The sequence below is a fragment of the Pollicipes pollicipes genome, unplaced genomic scaffold (genome assembly GCF_011947565.3).
Source record: "Pollicipes pollicipes isolate AB1234 unplaced genomic scaffold, Ppol_2.1 Scaffold_3087;HRSCAF=3621_pilon_pilon_pilon, whole genome shotgun sequence".
NCBI classification, from domain to species: Eukaryota; Metazoa; Arthropoda; class Thecostraca; order Pollicipedomorpha; family Pollicipedidae; genus Pollicipes; species Pollicipes pollicipes.
The window spans coordinates 25,260,385-25,277,603 of record NW_023596225.1 but is presented as its reverse complement, the minus strand read 5'-3'; the positions used below and the strand labels follow the sequence as shown (position 1 = coordinate 25,277,603).

At 54.5% G+C, this 17,219-nt stretch overlaps 1 pseudogene; it reads right to left on the bottom strand.

The window, feature by feature from the left end:
- The window catches only part of LOC119089930 (uncharacterized), a 44,463-nt pseudogene extending 34,069 nt beyond the window's left edge, over positions 1–10,394 (bottom strand).
- Positions 10,395–17,219: the final 6,825 nt, after the last annotated feature.

Below are 17,219 nucleotides of genomic sequence, written 5' to 3'. Positions count from 1 at the left end.
TTCGTTTGCTAAGCGTCGAACAGTGTGCCACTCTCCCTCTCCCCTCCCCTAGATGTCCCGCCGGCGGTAATGGATTGTCGATACGTCTACGAGGCTTGGGGCACGCACGCCATTTACGACTGATGACTGAGCTTCCAGCGCACGCGATGACGGGAGAGAACAGGGGCTGGCCGCGCCACGCTCCGTCGACAATAGCATTTTCAGGGCTGAAGATAGTCACCTGAGCCCGGGAAATGGACACGCTTGACGCTTGACGCTCGACGCTTGACGCTTGACGCTTGACGCTTGACGCTTGACGCTTGACGCTCGACGCTTGACGCTTGACGCTCGACGCTTGACGCTTGACGCTTGACGCTCGACGCTTGACGCTTGACGCTTGACGCTTGACGCTCGACGACAGACGCTTGACGCTCGACGCTTGACGCTCGACGACAGACGCTTGACGCTTGACGCTTGACGCTTGACGCTTGACGCTTGACGCTCGACGCTTGACGCTCGACGACAGACGCTTGCGAAAAGCTCCTGTTTGACCGGTGCTTGCGAAACTTTCGCTACGCCCGTCGCAGCCGGTCTAAATCAGGCACGGACTACATGTCCTGCAGATCAGACGTCAGATCCTCCTAAAGCCTCTCCCCTCAATCCGTCAGTGTTTGAGCCCTCGCGAAGGGAACAAAACAATTGCGCCGTCAATACCAGTACCAGCGCTCCAATTTCAGACGCAAACACCACCATCACGTGCGCGTGCGCGGCATGACCGTCTCAATAATTCACTGCCTGCGGCGATTATATCGACTGAGCGACGATGACCGAATGGGGGACAAAACTGTCATGCCCAGACAGTGGATCTATCGCACGGACGCCGTTCCAGCGGCACGCCGATAAGCCGATACTCAAGCCTGGAGCTGCGGAAAGCATAACCCTCAGACCACGCAGGAGCGCTCCTAGGCGCGGCGGGATCTGTGAGGCCTGAAGAACCACATGTGTCAGTCACGCTAAGCGTCCCTAGTCGCTTACCTGGGCTAGTGACTTCAGACTCGCGCATGAGCTGATTCGTAATGATTTAATAGAAAAGAAAACCACCCATAACTTGTAATCCAAAACATGTGATTACAGCGGCCGGCGACTTCAGGCAGTTACAAAAGGGAAACTATGACTTGAGGTATGTCTCCGTCAGCTAGACACATAGCTCTGTCACCGGAGCGACAGCGCTGTCAAGCCCCACTCCATCCCGCGAGTTCACGCGCCGCACGGGGACTGGTCCTGCAGTCCTGTACGGCCTCTTTGCACCAGCCCGTCGGCCGAGATCGCCGGCCGCGGCTCGGCTCGGCTCGGCTCGGCTCGGCTCGGCTCGGCTTGGCTCGGCTCGGCTCGGCGCGGTGAGGCGCGGCGCGGCAGGACGCCGCCGGGCCGTGGGAAGGACGGACACGGCTGACCGGCCGGTCATTGGCTCGTCAGCCGCTTCCCTGTCGACGGCCGCCAGCGGCGCCCATCGGCTCCCAGCGCCGTTCAAGTCGGTTCACCCCTCAAGGCCGGCCAACCAATTGCCGGCGCATCATCGGAACGAGCCGAGCCGCGTCGAGTCGGGTCGGGCGGGGGCGGCCCGTGGGCTGCGAGGGGCCTATTAGGCGGAGACGCGCCCTCACGCCGGCGCAAACAACAATGGCCGTCGACATCGGGGTGGCTGCCCCGGCTCCCGCAGTCGGTAGACCCCCCCCCCCCCCTCACTCTCGACCATGGACAGCAGCCACATGGAGGCGCGTGGCGAAGAGGGAGTTCTGGGAGCATGGGAGTTCTGGTGACCAGCTCCGACAGCGGACAGCGCGAAGACTGGGAGCCGGCCTTACAGTGAAGGCATGACGGGGGACCCGCTGACGCCCTCCCACAGTGGACAGGCGCAGCCAGACGTCCCCCGAAAATGGGCCGCATGCGGCCCGGTAAGGAATGCCGACAACGCCGGTACAGGGCGCAGTGACGCGCCCCGCAGTGACGACACATAGCACGGCGGCGTGTCCTCGCGATGGACAGCAGCCACTGAAGCCGCTGAGCGGCCAGAGGTCGTCCCGGCGGCGCGCCGCGCGCTCCCGGTGAGATGAGCCCCCGGCCGACGTCCACCCGAGCCCGCGAGACGAGACGGGCCGGGCCGGGCCGCTTTCACCGGGCGGAATGCGCCGGCGGCCGGCGCCGGTGCCTGGCGATCGTCCGCGTCGGCCGCTCTACATGGGCACACGCGCAGCACCTCATCAGCCATGCAGCTCCTTCGTCTGTCCAGGCCAAGGTGGCGGCGCAGGGGGGTGCCTCTCGCGGATCGGTGTCGGGGCCCGCGACCGCGGCCGCCAAACACTGGGCCGCGGCCTTCAGATCCATGTGGACGACTGACAATGGCTGTCCAGAGGCTTATGTGTGGCTTTTGTTATATGTTTCGCTTGTCGTCCGTGGCAGCGGATGTGCCATAGTGAAGATACTGGGGGAGAGGGGAAAACTATTTTTCAAGACACGGTAGAGGGGCACACGTGCTTATGCTAAAAGCTCTAGTTGTGATTATTCGAAGGCTTGTCGCCCAATATTTGCATCGTCCCATGCTTATTACCATTTTGGGCACCAGTACACATATCGTGGCAAGCAACGGCGGGCACTGTAGTTGCTTTGCTTCATTTTCTGGGGCATTTGAGTTTGACTGGTATCTGCGGAACCGGTCAGGGGAGTTTTTGTCACATGCATCACTGCTCACTGGCGGCAGCGCTAGAACCCGTCCTCCCCAGCTCGGAAGGAAAAACGAAAGTAGCCGGTCGATCTTTTCCGTCGACGCGTTGAAGCCTTCTAGAAGTCATGACTCACAGCACCGAGGCTCAGGATCACACGTGTTCAAGGCGTCCGGCTCCCCGAACCGGACCTCGTCCGGGCCGGGGCCGACAGTATGGCGTGCATAAATATGAATAGCAGCACGTATGACGAGGTATGCATGCCCTCCCGTGTCAGATGTCCCATATGCATGCCCTCCCGTGTCAGAGGCACCGGTCGGATATGCTTAGCTGGGTTCAGCAATTCTCGAACCGATCCAGTCTGGGCTTAAACGGTGTAAGGCAGCTGAGAGGTGAGCATGCGGCGGCATCAGGAATATCGCAGTCTTAACTCCATGGTGAATACTAATTATTGGACATCGCGTTGCATGAAATGTAAAATGAGCTCATCAAGCCTTGACCAATATTGTGTTCGGTACAAGAAGTCGTCAAAAGGAGAACGTCAAAATGCTGGTAAAAGAATATCAGAATGAGGGCCTTGTCAGCAGATAAAAATCCATCGTTGACTGTACTGTTACATGTACATAACGTCTGCAATTTTCGTCATTAAGTGCTCGAGAACCCATATCCAAAACGGAATGGCCCTTAACGACAGGCTAGGGCTGAACTGCCATAATCAAATATTATCTGACCTTTGACTATTAGCATAACTATCATAGTCCACTAAATGTGTGTTTTATAGCCGATTATGACGGCCAGTGGCTTTAAACTGACGCGAGAATGCGTGGTCAGCAACCGCCCTTTCCCTTCTATAATGTCCTGAGGACGGGAGTAAATAACTATGACGGCTAAGGCACTTTTATGACCCCAACTTCTCACATACGGTCATGACGATGGACGCGTCCTTCGGCTACCAAGCAGCGGGAGCCGTGCTACAACGTGTCAGGAAATATCTACATGTAGCCATGGGCTTGCACAACAAGGCGACAAGCAACAACATATTCAGTCATGCTAGCCCAGCAGTGATGAGCATAGGCCCCACAAGGCTGGATAAAAATGCAAACAACTTTATTCTGGCCACTCACTGATCCACTGCTTCCATTCACTGATGCTTCCAGACCCAGCGTCGAGCATGGTCGTCGGTTTACCGCATTGCCAGACGGGCTGAGTACATATTCATGGTACGTAACGAAACGTGACAAATTAGACAGCAGCTCGACAAATAGACAGAAAAATTTCCCAAGCCATTTGATACTCCATATCAGAAAATAATGGAGCCACACTTCAACCAGTATACTACTGGCACGGAGGACTCCATCAAACCTGACATGCTGCTTGTTGGTCATGACCTTGACCTAATCCACTCGCTGGGCGTCCCCGCCCTCACCGCACCGGAGCACGTTTGAATCAATCTCGCTCCTTTGCGTACTGAATCCACACAGTGCCACATTTATCCTGCGCCTGAGGCCCGACGCTAGACACGTACGCCAAAATATCGCCACGTCGTTAGGCCTTATCGCATTCCTGCATCCCGGGACCGACCTCGCCAAACCTGTGACGTCACCGGTCACCCGCCGCGCTTCTGCGGGAGAGGACAAGCGCGAACCAATGGCAGCTCGCGCGCGGCTTGGGGCTGCTGCCGCATTGCGGGTGAGCGTCGTTTGGGTGGTGGTCGCTGACCTTCCCAGTGACGCAGCGGCAGCCGATGACCCAAGAGGTCACGAGGTCGCCCGATGAGGCCCGGGATCCGAGTTCGAGACTCCAGGTTCGAGCTCTGGTTGGGCTCTATCCTTTTATCTCAACGTTATATGTGGCTGGGACCTGCCACTAGCTTTGCTTCCTGCTCCGGCTCCGGGTCCGGTTTTGGCTCAAGTTGTAGCTCGAGCGCGAGCTCGAGCTCTAGCTCAGAGTTTGGCTCTATCTGTTTCTCTTCGGTTGACTCCGCCTCTGGACCTCCGAGCTTGGCTGGGACTGACTCTCGCTCTGACTGGACTCTGACCCCGGCTCTGGCTCTTGACAGGACTTTCACTACCAGCCACGACCTGCTGGTGGCGAACAGCAGCTGACTGTCCGCTGTCCCAAAGTCATGGCTCGGGTCGCTGACCCCGGATTTGTTCCGCCGTGTGATCTCATGGAATGAGCCTTCCCTGTGCAGAGCTCTCCGTGATCTCACCGGGTCCAGAGCGCTGGCCGGCCTGCCCAGCAGACTGGTTTCTCTTTTTGTGTGGTCTTTCCTAGTCGTTACGTATGAACGACCGCAAAAACTATCAACTCAGGAACGACTAAAAAGGCCAAACTGTAGCGGGCATAACCTGGGAGCCCTAAAATGGTCCCGGATCCTAAGCGCCTACTCTGGTCGGGCAGGCCTTCATCACAGGAGCCTTTTCAAGCTGGCTGCTGACATGGCCGTTTGACAAAGGCTACGAGACCAGTGACGGACACTGCGCCTTATCTGAAAGGCGGCTCCAGTCCACCACCGGATCCTAGAACAAGCCTGGGTGCGAGAACATTTTTTGTGCGACGAAAGTACGGGCAAGTAACCTAAAAACCAGTGTGTTCCGAAGTAATTAGCTTCAGGTCGTTTGGCCTCGTGACTATCGGTATTAGCACGAAAGCAAGCCATTGGAAATGTCACTTGGGTCACTTGGGGTTACGTTTTATAAACTACAGCGTTTAGAGACCAGGGACTATCACTAGGGATCGGGCCATAATGGCAACATAAATATGGTTTCCAGAATCCTAATGACCAGCCTAACGCAGGCAAAATGGCCAACGCAGCCTGCCTCCCTTTGATTCACGGCATGCCCAAATCTCAGCAGCCAACACCCTCAGGACATAATCGGGCAAGTCGCCGCAACTCCACGGACCGCCAATCAGGGTCCGCCGAGCGACAGTAAATCCGCTGTCACGTGACGGTTCTGCAGGTGGTCGTGTCAAATCACGTGTCCCTCCACACCACGCAGGCAGTGACGCCACAGCTAGGCCTGCCTCTCAGCCTTCCTCTGCAGACTGGCTCCGTGTTCAGACCGCCGCTGTTGCGCGTCACTCTCCGTCAGCTGGCGCCGTGCGTGCGCACAGCTCGCAGATGTGAGGCGTCGCAGTCACCCGTGAAGTCCGCAGTCGGTGACGTCACTGCAGCGCGCCGCATCCGTAGCCGGTAAGGTCTGTGCACCGGCCACCAGTCCAACTCCTGAACGTCACTGCTGTGCACCAGCCCACAGACGGCCACATCCTCGTCACGTGATCAGTCCACGGCCGGTGCATGGCCGTCACGTGACGAGTCCACACCTCGCAGCCGGCGATGTGCCGGCCCCCGTCTGAGTCACACGCCTGCAGTTGCCGGCTCTCCGGAATCCAGCGTCGGCCATCTTGGAGCGGAGGTCGACCTCCAAAGCCGGGAGCGTGGTGGACGCGGCGCCTCTCCGAAGCGCTGCGCCGCGTGCATTCGTCGCAGATGCGTCATTACGTATGCAGGAGCGGTGGGGTTACCGCTAGGCGCCGGGAGGCTGCTGGAGACCGCAGCGCCTGGCACCGAACAGGGAAAATAACACCAGCCGCGGCCGTGCTCTGCCGTTGTGAAATACAGAACAGGGGGTCGCGGCAAACATCTCGTGGAGGTCGGGTCGCAGCCCAGCGGCCCCGAGCTGCGATCATGCGGGCTGTGCCGTGATAGGGGTGCACCCCCCCCCCCCCCCCCATCCAACCATGTGAACGCACCGCGCCCCCCAGGGAAACGCCAGACGCGGGCGGCCGGCCTAGGTGCAGCTCAGCCAGCAGAGGTGACCCCGCACAAAAACAGAGCTGGAGGCACCCTCCCAGAACAGGAAGAGCGCTGGATCAGAGCTGACCTGGAGGCGCCATATAACCTCCAGCGAGAATACCAGCACGGGCTCTGCTTCCGCACCGCAGCCAGGCCAGAGAAGGAAGCGGTCGTCCGAGCCCGAAGGTCGCACGGCTGCAGGACAGATATGCAAAGCTCACTTTGGCAACGGTGTTTTGTAACTCATCCAAGCATGGCGAGGGAACAACAGCTGCAGCCGACCTGGCCGTTATGCGACACTGCACAGGGTCGCAACAAACAGAAGTTATGTCCCTTTCCCTGCACCTTGTTCCCGCAAGCTTCAGTTCTCGCCAGAACATGCTGCATCGTTCGCTCGCCGCAAAACGTCGCTTCTTCCCACCATTGCGAAAAAGGAAACTACTGCAACGAATCCAAAGGAAACGATAACTTACATGGCTCAAGGACAAATGCTTGCGGTTCACGTCCGCTACATCGCTTGTTCCCTGCAAAACGCCGCATCCTCGCGCAGTAACAATGAAGGGAACTGTTGCGGTGAGCCCACTGAAAAGGTAACTTGCACTCACCTTGACACATCAGCTGATATCACAGGATTAGGCTGATATCAGAGGATTGCTCACTTATTGCCGATACACCGAAATCATTACTGCTTTTGTTCTGTTGAAATCATTGTTGCACAATAATCCCTTGTGCATGTCCGCAGCGGTTTGGTCGCCAGACGACCAGATGAAGGGCACTGTTGCCCTCGACGTTATCTCGAGGCTCACGCGGCCCTCCGTGATCAAATAAGACAACATCCAAACGCTGTCGGTCGTTGAAATAATGTAGATCGAGGCCCTTTTTTCAGTGACATCGATGGGATACATCTCTGACGAACGTTCACCATACACGTGCTGAACCGACATCGCAGGTCTCAGGCAGGGATGACCAGGGCTGGGACCTGCCCGCCCGGTCACTGTCGGGGGTCGCGGACAGTGCGCGGCGCCGTGGCGGGGTGCGGACTGACTCCTGCGCCAGCCCCAGCGGAGCTGTCGCCAAGGCCGGGCGGCGGCCACCGCCAGCGACTCCCGTGACCGGCGTGGCGGCAGCCGTGACGGCCGCCGTGACGGCCGCCGTGACGGCCGCTCGCTCGTGCGCGGGGCGCGACCCTGACCGGGGCGCGCCACAGGCCCCGCCCGCCGCTGACCGCTCGGTCGACACGGCCGACCTTGTGCGCACGTGACAGCCGGACCCCCGAACTGACCGCCGGCGCCGAGGCAGCTGACCTCGGAAAACGGCACACGCAGGCGAGCTTTGTGTCACGGCGGGCGTCACGAGGACGGCGGCTTAGTGTCGGGCTGGCAGCGACACAAGGCCCAAAGCCATGCCGCCCTCCCACGTTAATCCACATGGCAGTTGCGGGTGAAAACGCGGAGTTGTCTAACGTGTCCCGTAAAGGCTCAGTACAATTTCCTTTCATCATTTCACTGCCGGCATAAAACATTAACAGTCCGACCACTCCGAAGGGTATTTCATGGTAACCCGACTACTGCGTGTGATAGTCAATGAACCCGACTACTACTTAGGGTGGTCAATAAGATGGAAAGCTCTTATCCCAGGTGAAAACAGCATGAATTTCCTATTCGCCCACAGCAGTGTGTATTCTTTATCTTCCATGTCAGAAATGGGCCTGACGTCCGACGTGATAAGAGCGGTTTTGATGCGACCGATTTCGGTCGGTGCGGTGCGTTAATCCCTTCCATATTCAGAAACTTGAACTTAACACCCGGTTGCCATGAATGCTTTTCTACTGTTTGCATGAGTTTTTAAATGACACAAATCCAGGGTAGTAAAACGTCGTAAAAATGCATAGCCATACTACCCAGGTCAAGGAATAATGTAAAACGCGCGAAATATTTGTTTCTGACGTCGGGCCGGTGTGGTTTGTATGCGACACTCGGATTTTACAAGTGGTTGTAAGCTCCGTCTCCGGGTGTGTAACAAAATATCCATCTATACAACAAAACGCACAGAAATAAAACAAACATAAAATGACAAAACTACCATACAGAGATAAAATCGCAACCGGTACTTGTCAGTCCGACACCGTCCCGGTCGGCAGCGTCGGCAAGCGAGCCCCTTCTCAGCGTCCTTCATCGTACCTGTCGCTGGATATCCCGCTGATGTCACGGACCACAGAGGGCGGCCACTTCCGGAGAGGTGGGCAGCCGGGCGGCGCTGCGTGGACAGCGTCGCCACGCCCTGGGCCTTACCCGGCGCGGCGTCACGAACGAGGCCCATTGTCTGCAGGTGGCCGCCTGACCGCCGGCCTACCGCCCCCATCACGATCGGGGTTCCTCGCAACGCCTGGCCGCGCGGCCCGGACACGGAGCCGGCCAATCCAGCGGGGCCGGTCACCGCCGGGGTCGGGTCCCTGACTCACGGCCCCAGCGGCGCTGCAGGACCGGCAGCAGCCGCCGTGGTGTATAGCTCAGAGGCACGCACTTTCGTGGTTGGTGCGGACTCAGCTTTTCGCGATCGCCGAGTCAGTCGATTGCGACCGCCAGCGGTGGAACTCAGTACCGACTGCGACAGACAGCGGCGGAGCTCAGTACCGACTGCGACCGCCAGCGGCGGAACTCGGTACCGACTGTAACCACCAGCGGTGGAGCTCAGTATCGACTGTAACCACCAGCGGCGGAGCTCAGTACCGACTGTAACCACCAGCGGCGGAGCTCAGTACCGACTGTAGCCACCAGCGGCGGAGCTCAGTACCGACTGCAACCACCAGCGGCGGAGCTCAGTACCGACTGCAACCGCCAGCGGCGGAACTCGTTACCGACTGCAACCGCCAGCGGCGGAGCTTTGTCGACCCGCCTTCTCATTCCTTTCTCTTCTCCGCAATAAAACCGTTCAGTCCTCAGTCACTTTCGACTTTTGAGAAACTGGCCAGCGGTGCTCCACTAAGGGTGTCACGTGACCTTTGCGGAGGTCGTTGGGGCAGCACCGTGGCATGAATGTGGGCTGCTGGCTGCAGAAAGATGGCGGAAACGAGTGCCATCTGCAAATTTTTGACTGACTGAAGGGTTCTAATTTGAGCATGAAGACAACTGTTACAGCCTTCGCCTTGGCTCTAGACGCCCAACATGTTCAAGAAAACACATGCGGGCAGTGCGCAACAAGGATTTTTGCGAAGAGGGCTGGAAAAGTGCTGACGAATTATACTTCGACTCAGAGTAAAAAAAATGACGTGGAAAGGGTCCCGGGACTCCGCCACACCATTTGATGCGCCTCGAAGCAGTCATCTGCATGAGCGGACTAAACACCCTGAAGGTTTCTTCGGCTCCTGGGACGGCGAAAGTCCACAACAAGAAAGGATGTCTGAGGCTTCGAACTCCCCCCAAAGAATTTGTGTCGTTTACAATATCTTATAAGCATAAAACGTTTCACAATCTCACATCGCTGCCTTTTTAAGAGAAAGGCTCAGAGCAAGGTGTGGCCGAGGAAGGAAGTAGGCGTTCAGGAAAATCGGGCCCATGGGGTCAGGCAAAACAACAAATCGTTTTACATCTCTGCGGTCTTTTCCCAGGTGGCTACTGCACTAAGAACGCAGCAGAGTGGACTTCTGGACCATCATTACCGCGTCGTCACATCTAGTCATCACGAATGAGGTCGGTGCGGACAACCAGGTGCATACAACCTGTGATGCACATTAGACTTCGCAACAATTATACACGCCTTAACCGACAGCACACCGTCACAAAGCGCGCCTCCGCATCGCTCTTCTCACCGAGACCTACCTATGTCCTGGCCCGTCAGTGGTGCGCGCTGCCGGTATCCACACGCGCGCCCTCACCCTCCACCAGCGCTGCACTCGAGCGACTGGGTACGGAGCGGCCGGCCGGGCGGCGCTGCGGTGCGACGCCTGGGGGCAAATACCGCGCCGGGCGCCGGCAGCGCCGCGGCGGCCGGCCGGCCGCGCGGGGGCAGTTCTGGGCGCAAACATCGGCCCGTCAGCTGACTCGCGGGGCAGACGAGCGGACCTAGGCGCGCCGCGACACCTGTATGGCGCGTGCTCCACAGGGAGGGGCATTATGGAGGGCGTACCTATCTGTTGGATGTGAGGATCGTGAGGTTTGTCAGAAGCTAGATGCCAGATGTAGGGCGCGCCCGTGAACAAAAGAGATGTTTACTTGGTTTTCGCTGGACCCATTCCGGCTCACGCTAACGTGGTTGGAGAACGTGGATAACGTGGATAACGTGGCCTCGTAGCTCGGGTGGAGGTGGTTGGGCGGTTTACGAGCGTGTTAATGGTTCGGGCTGCTTGGTTGTAGTGTTTCGTGGGCGAATAAACAGCCTCTTACAAGGAGAGTCCGATTTTGGACTCCACTACCGTAAGACATCTCATGGTTGGGCCGCTGCTGAGAGTGGAGAGCCTTAACGCTTTGCTGACAGGAACAACATGCTGGCGAGAAAAGCAAGCCATAGAGCCAGCGTCGTTGCCAACATATGTCTGGATATCTGCCATCGTGCCATAGGCGGATCCTGGGGGGGGGGGGCACGGGGCTATGCCCCCAAAACCTCTAAGAGGATGTTTTGGCCCCCAAAAAACATTCCCAGAACTTCATAAAAGTTTCGTCTACATACCGTCCGTTTTAACTGTTTTGTTTTAGCTTCTGTTTAAGATTCGAAAGCATTTCGGTGCTTTTTTCGGTTTTGAATGGTGTCCCTACTAGGTACTCGCGAGAGGCACCATGCACTGGACCACGAATCCCACACCAGCCAGCTGGCGACGAACAGTTGCCCCCCCCCCCCCCCCCCAAAAAAGAACAACTCCAGGCTAGAGCCGCCCCTGCATCGCGCTCTTGCCAAGTCCACGTCAGTCAAAATGTGAGCTATGATGATTGTCATATTCTTCCTGCGAAGATGTTTGAAACCAGGCGTAAGTGCAAAAATACGTAGCAAAACAGACGCAGTCAGAAGACGGGGTGGGGACGGTTCTCTTATGGCTGCAGTGCCTGAAGTATTCAAAATGCAGTCCCCGATAATGGTGTTATTGTTAATGTAAATGCCTGACCAGGTACAGCTCCAGCCACTATCAGGTCGGCCCACATAGCGCCATAAGTTGTTTGGTGTTTAACCGTGTATGTATGACAACCTCGATAGCATCTGGAGGCTCTGAGCTTCGAACCTACAGTCTTGCGATGTAGACTAACCGAGGACCATCTCAAAGAACCTGGCGCTCGAGGGATTCCGCCGGTGCTTTCGAAGCTGTGATGCAAGCACGTAGTACGTACGGCCATACATAAGTACGCCTATGCTCCGAAATTCGTCATGCTCTTATCGGGACTGACCACCACCCGGCGATGTTCGGAAAAGTAGCCCGCCGAAACGTGGCGTGGACAATAGCTCACTGATGTAAACAACAGTCCGGATAATTGTCCCATCTGTATTCATATCCAGATTTATGTTTCGATGAAGCAACGCATGATCACGCACAACACCGTCAATAACGCATCAATTTAAGCTGTAAAAACGGTTACGTGTTGGCCGTGACGCCAGGTGCACCGCTTTAACGACTTGATCTCCAAATGTCAACACGAAGCCTGCAGGCATTTAGGGACCAAGATACGCAGTCACTGTATCTCCTTCAATGATGCATTAATTGCTGATCTGATAACTACGATATGGTTGGCGTAACGTGAAGATGTTGACATCTACACATCTAACAATTTGACCTCAATCCATACAGACTTCACAGGCATTCACGGGGTTACATGCGCGGTCACTCACAACTCGTGCACAACACACCGATTCGAAATCTGGACACGCCTTTATGGTCACCATAAAGGCGCTTAAAAAGGCACAAAGGCGTCATGAACGCGTTATAAGCGCGCATGAAGGTGCGGCGACGATTGCGATGTGCACGCTTAGCAGCCTGAACCCGGCCGTCACTGCTTAGCCTGCAGACATTTTAGGGATTACAAACCGGGGCACAGATCAAGTACCCAGTCAATCAGTTGCATCTTCAACTGAAAACCGCAAGGAGTCACCGCGACATCAAATGTGCACATTTTACCAAATTTAGCCGGCAAGAGGCACAGTATTGCCACCAAGCATCTAAACATTATGATCAAAGACACTGTCGCATTGGTTGAGCAGATGATACACGTATTTGAACAAGGCCATTAAATGGACTATTAGCATTTGTCCTAGACCTCTAACGACCTCTTACATTCGCACGTGGCATATGGAGATCGAGATATGAGAACTGTAGTATGTATGCTGTGTGGCGAGCACCAGGCCATTTAAAAGCTGTCGATCGGCACACTTGTGTGGGGATTACACCTACGAGGCCGCGCGCTCACTCATTATGGTCAAATCAGTATAAGACCATCCAAGGGGTTAAACTGCAGCTGTTGAATCTTAAAACGACTACGTGGCCACGGTGACATTAGATGCAAGCACTTAGCAATCTGTCATAAAAAGCCATTATCATTTGGGTCTTTCGAAGATAAAAGTCGCGGTCATGTTAACTTGGCCAATGAATGAGCTGATTCAAAATCCTGATTGCTTAGGATTTGATCAGCAACACAATTAGTTTTGGACATCAAATGGCGCTAAAACTGCATACACTTGATGTCACGGTGATCATGTTACGTTTTTTTTTTACTTTGTAATCGGTGTATTATTCAGGGCATTCTAACTGAGCATACACTTCATCCTCACATGTCTGGAGCCCAAGCGATGATGTTTGCAGGTCGGTTGTCAGAGCAGCAGACACTTGACGTCACCGAGGCGACTTATTATTGGTTATCGTGTGATTAACCCATGCCTTTTTGGGGCCAATGCCTTCACTGGGCCAATAACGCCCCGATTCTCCTTAAAAAAACGGCTACGTGGTCGACGTGATGATAGATAATGCGCTGTAACGTCCTGACCTATGAAATTCACCGGTCATCGTATAGGCACGCAAGATCCAAATGCACAATAATTCTTCCTTTATTCATGGATCGATTCCAAACCTGGAACGGTTACGCGAGCACCGCAAAGTCAAGTGCACGCGCTCCCGAACTTGGTCCTTCAATATCACCGTTTGGTGACTCTGGTCCTTCCCGAACTTGGTCCTTCAATATCACCGTTTGGTGTCCGGACAAAAATTCGGTTGAAAAAGTCTAATGGAAAAAGCTGAACGGAAAAAGTCGCCAGCGATACAACTCGCATCAGAAAAAAAGCCAAAGGGTAAAACGTCAACAGCAATAAAAGAGTCCACGAGTCGTCGTCAGGAAGTCCACGAGGCACTGGGACGTGTTTATGATGGCCCACTCGTGACCATAAGCACTGCTTGAAACGCCGAGTACTGGCAACGCAATAAATGGTTGTTCTATGACGTCGTTTAGCCGTACCTCCTGGTATGATGCATCCCGATAACTCAGCCGGAGAATGGAAAGGGTTTGATCTCGTCCTGTTTTGCCCGGATCCGTCCGGTTTCGTCTGGTTCGGTCTGGTTCGGTCTGGTCCCGTCTGGCCTTGTTCTGTCCCATCCGGTTCCTCCCGACCACGTCCGGTGACTTCAGATCCCATGTTTAATCGCGCCCGGGGCGCAATTAAAGACCATGTGTGACCGGCGGTCACACATGGTCTCGTGTGGTGCCGCCCGATCCGGTCCAGTCTCGTCCGATCTGGTCCCATCTGGTCGCGTCCGGTTCAGCCCGATCCAGTTCCATCTTGTCTGTTCTCATCCGGTTCCTCCTGGTGTGATCTGGTCCCGTACGGTCCCGCCCGTTCCTGTCCGATCCTATCCACTCCCATCTGTCTCATCCAGACTCAGCTGGTGTTATCTGCATCTCACGTGGTCACAGTTTTATCAAGTATTTAAATGCCTCGGGCCTGGGCCATTTAAAAACTGCTCGTCTGTGCATTGGTGCAGGAGTATTGGTGTATGTGTTGTCAGGATTCTCCATGACTTTGCCATCATTGATTACTGCTGGAGGTCAACGTCTTGCTGTTACATTTACCAAGACAATCGCCGAGAACACAGTGATTGCTTTCTGTACCATAAGGAGCCCAAATACGCGGTCACCAAACGCGCAGTTTGTAAGAATTTTATTCTGAATCTGAAAACGGCTGCACGGGCGACGCGATGCCAGGAATGTGTCGTTCTAGCAGCCTGACATGCAAATGTCGTCACCGCTCAGCACCCAGGTAGTTAAGGGCCGAATACAGGTCACACGCCATGTGTTCAGGATGACCATGATACGCCTAGACTGAATGGTCACGCGGTCTTCCCACAGTGCACGGATCCCAAATAGGAACACAGCTGCATGGGTCGCGGCATCCTCCACGTACACTTTCAACAGCCTGATCTCCATGGGGGGGGGGGGAAATATAGCCTCCATGCATTTTGGGGTTGAATAAATTGTTATTGATAACTTTCTCAATAGTACAATCAACTGATCTCAAATCTGAAGGCGCTTACATGGTCATCATGACGTCGATTACACGCTTTTTTCAACAACCTGACATTCAAATATCATCGTCTAGCCTCCAGGCACGTGGAGGTAAAAATGCATGCAAGGGTAATCTCGTCAATAGTGCATAGATTCCAATCTAAATGCTGCTAATTGGACACCGAAGCTTAAGATAAATGGATTTCTAACAACTTGACCAACCGAAGTCACCGCATAAGATCCGGGTATTTGAGAATTACATTCACGGTCACCTTCTCTCCGACAATAATTCATTGGCTCGTATTCCGGCCTTGCTAGGTGCATGACCCCAAGAGATCAACTTATGAAAAGTGCATCATCTAGGCTGTAGAGCGATCACCAGTCAGTTTCATGATTGTTGGCCGGTACGTTAGTGTGAGAGCTGTGCGTGAACACGTTTAACGTTACGTTATTATGGTACGATCGCGTGACCGTTTAGGCCAGGCGTATCACGGTTATCATGCATGAGCACGTGATGTGTGACCTGTATTTCACCCCTAATTACCTGGATGTTTAACAGCTACCTTGCACGTGGGACCGCTAAGAGGGCCAATTCCTGGCATCACGTCGACTATGTGGCCGTTTCCAGATTCATATTTTTTTTTACAAATATTGTTTTTGGTTACCACGTACTTGGCCTCTACGTGCGGATTATGCGATGGAATTTTTAGGCCAAGGCTGTAAAACTGCACGCGTCTCAAGTCACGCGAGCCATGAAGTTGTTTCCAGTTCTAATTCAATGCACTTTACTGAAGGAATTTTGGGTGAACACATTTGAGTACCTGCAATAGCTGCGTTTAAACGGTGATATCTGCATGACAGCTAGTTAAAAGCAAATTTTTCTGACGTCATAGCAATGACGTGGAAATCTTTAGATTTGGAATTGACGAATCATTGATGGAGTTATCGGTGACTGCACGTCTAGTCCTAGACCGCAGTAGGAAGTATGCCTGACATCACGGTGACCACATAGCCGCTTTAAAATTTGGAACTAATAAATTGTTGAAGGAGCTGTGCGCTACCACGTAATTGAACCTTGAGCGCGCGGGGGCTGGAAGCAGACAGTGACATCGATGTCAAGGTGTTAAAATGCATATGTTTGAAACCCTGTTGATTTTGGCAGCCGTCGTCAATAAGCGCAGTGATACATTCTTGACGGAGTTATTGATGGTAGTGCTTTTTATCTCAGATCGCTCGGAGGCCGTACCCCGACACTTTCACGTCCGATTAGTAAAAGTGCATACACTTTGCGTCACGGTTGCCATGCAAATTTGCATATTTGAATTGAATAATGCGTTACGATGATGATGCTGTATTAGATGCTGTGTGCGAGACTTGTTTTTTATACTGGTCACCGGAGATGCCTGGGTGACGGATGGCGATCTTCGGAGGCGGGATTGCTGAAAGGGCGGAAACCTGACGCCACAGCATTTTCGTAGCCTTTTATTATGCCACGCTATACGATTTTGGCATTATACGTGGCTGGGTAAACTCTACGCACATTTTTTAAAAAATGAACCCGTGTGCGAACACGCACAATGCGGCCAAGCAGACTCGGGTATATGGTTTACTTCGTTGCTTACCCTGACAAAATCACGTCCCATTAATAATCACCTGTTGGCCCATAGCCATCCCTACATCACCCTGTCCATTCCAAATGTGCGAACCGCTTTGGGGCCCTCTGACAGCCTCGCCTGCCACAGTCCTGGTAGGTCAGGCTCCTGGGCTCGGCAGCAGCCTTATCACTTAGAAAACGTGAAGATCGCTGAGGGTCTCCCGCTTGCTTCAAAGCCGCCTTGAATGTTTTGGGGGCCTGCTTGTTTCAAACCTGGGCCCCTGGTACTGTCCGAGACACGTGGTCCTGTCAGAGGGTCACCTCCAGTGCCGTACCTACTTCGAGCCATGCTCCTGCTGGCTGTTGACCGAACGATGCAGAACATGTACGAGAGGAGGCGTTAGGCGCGGCTCGTTACGTGCTTGAGAACGTGGCAGGCGCTGGACTGCGCGGCTAAGGGCGTCTGAATTAAAGGCAAGCATGAAGTGACGCCTAGTGCGTCTCATTCAACCAGCAGACATAACACCGCCAAATGCTTTGCATTGCTCAGACAGGAAATTCCTGTTAAAAAGCCTTTTAGGCATTCCGCGAAGGTTTATTGGTGGTGCTCCATACACTGTTCCATCTCTCAAATCCGGCGTTTCCCTGAAACGGAAGCA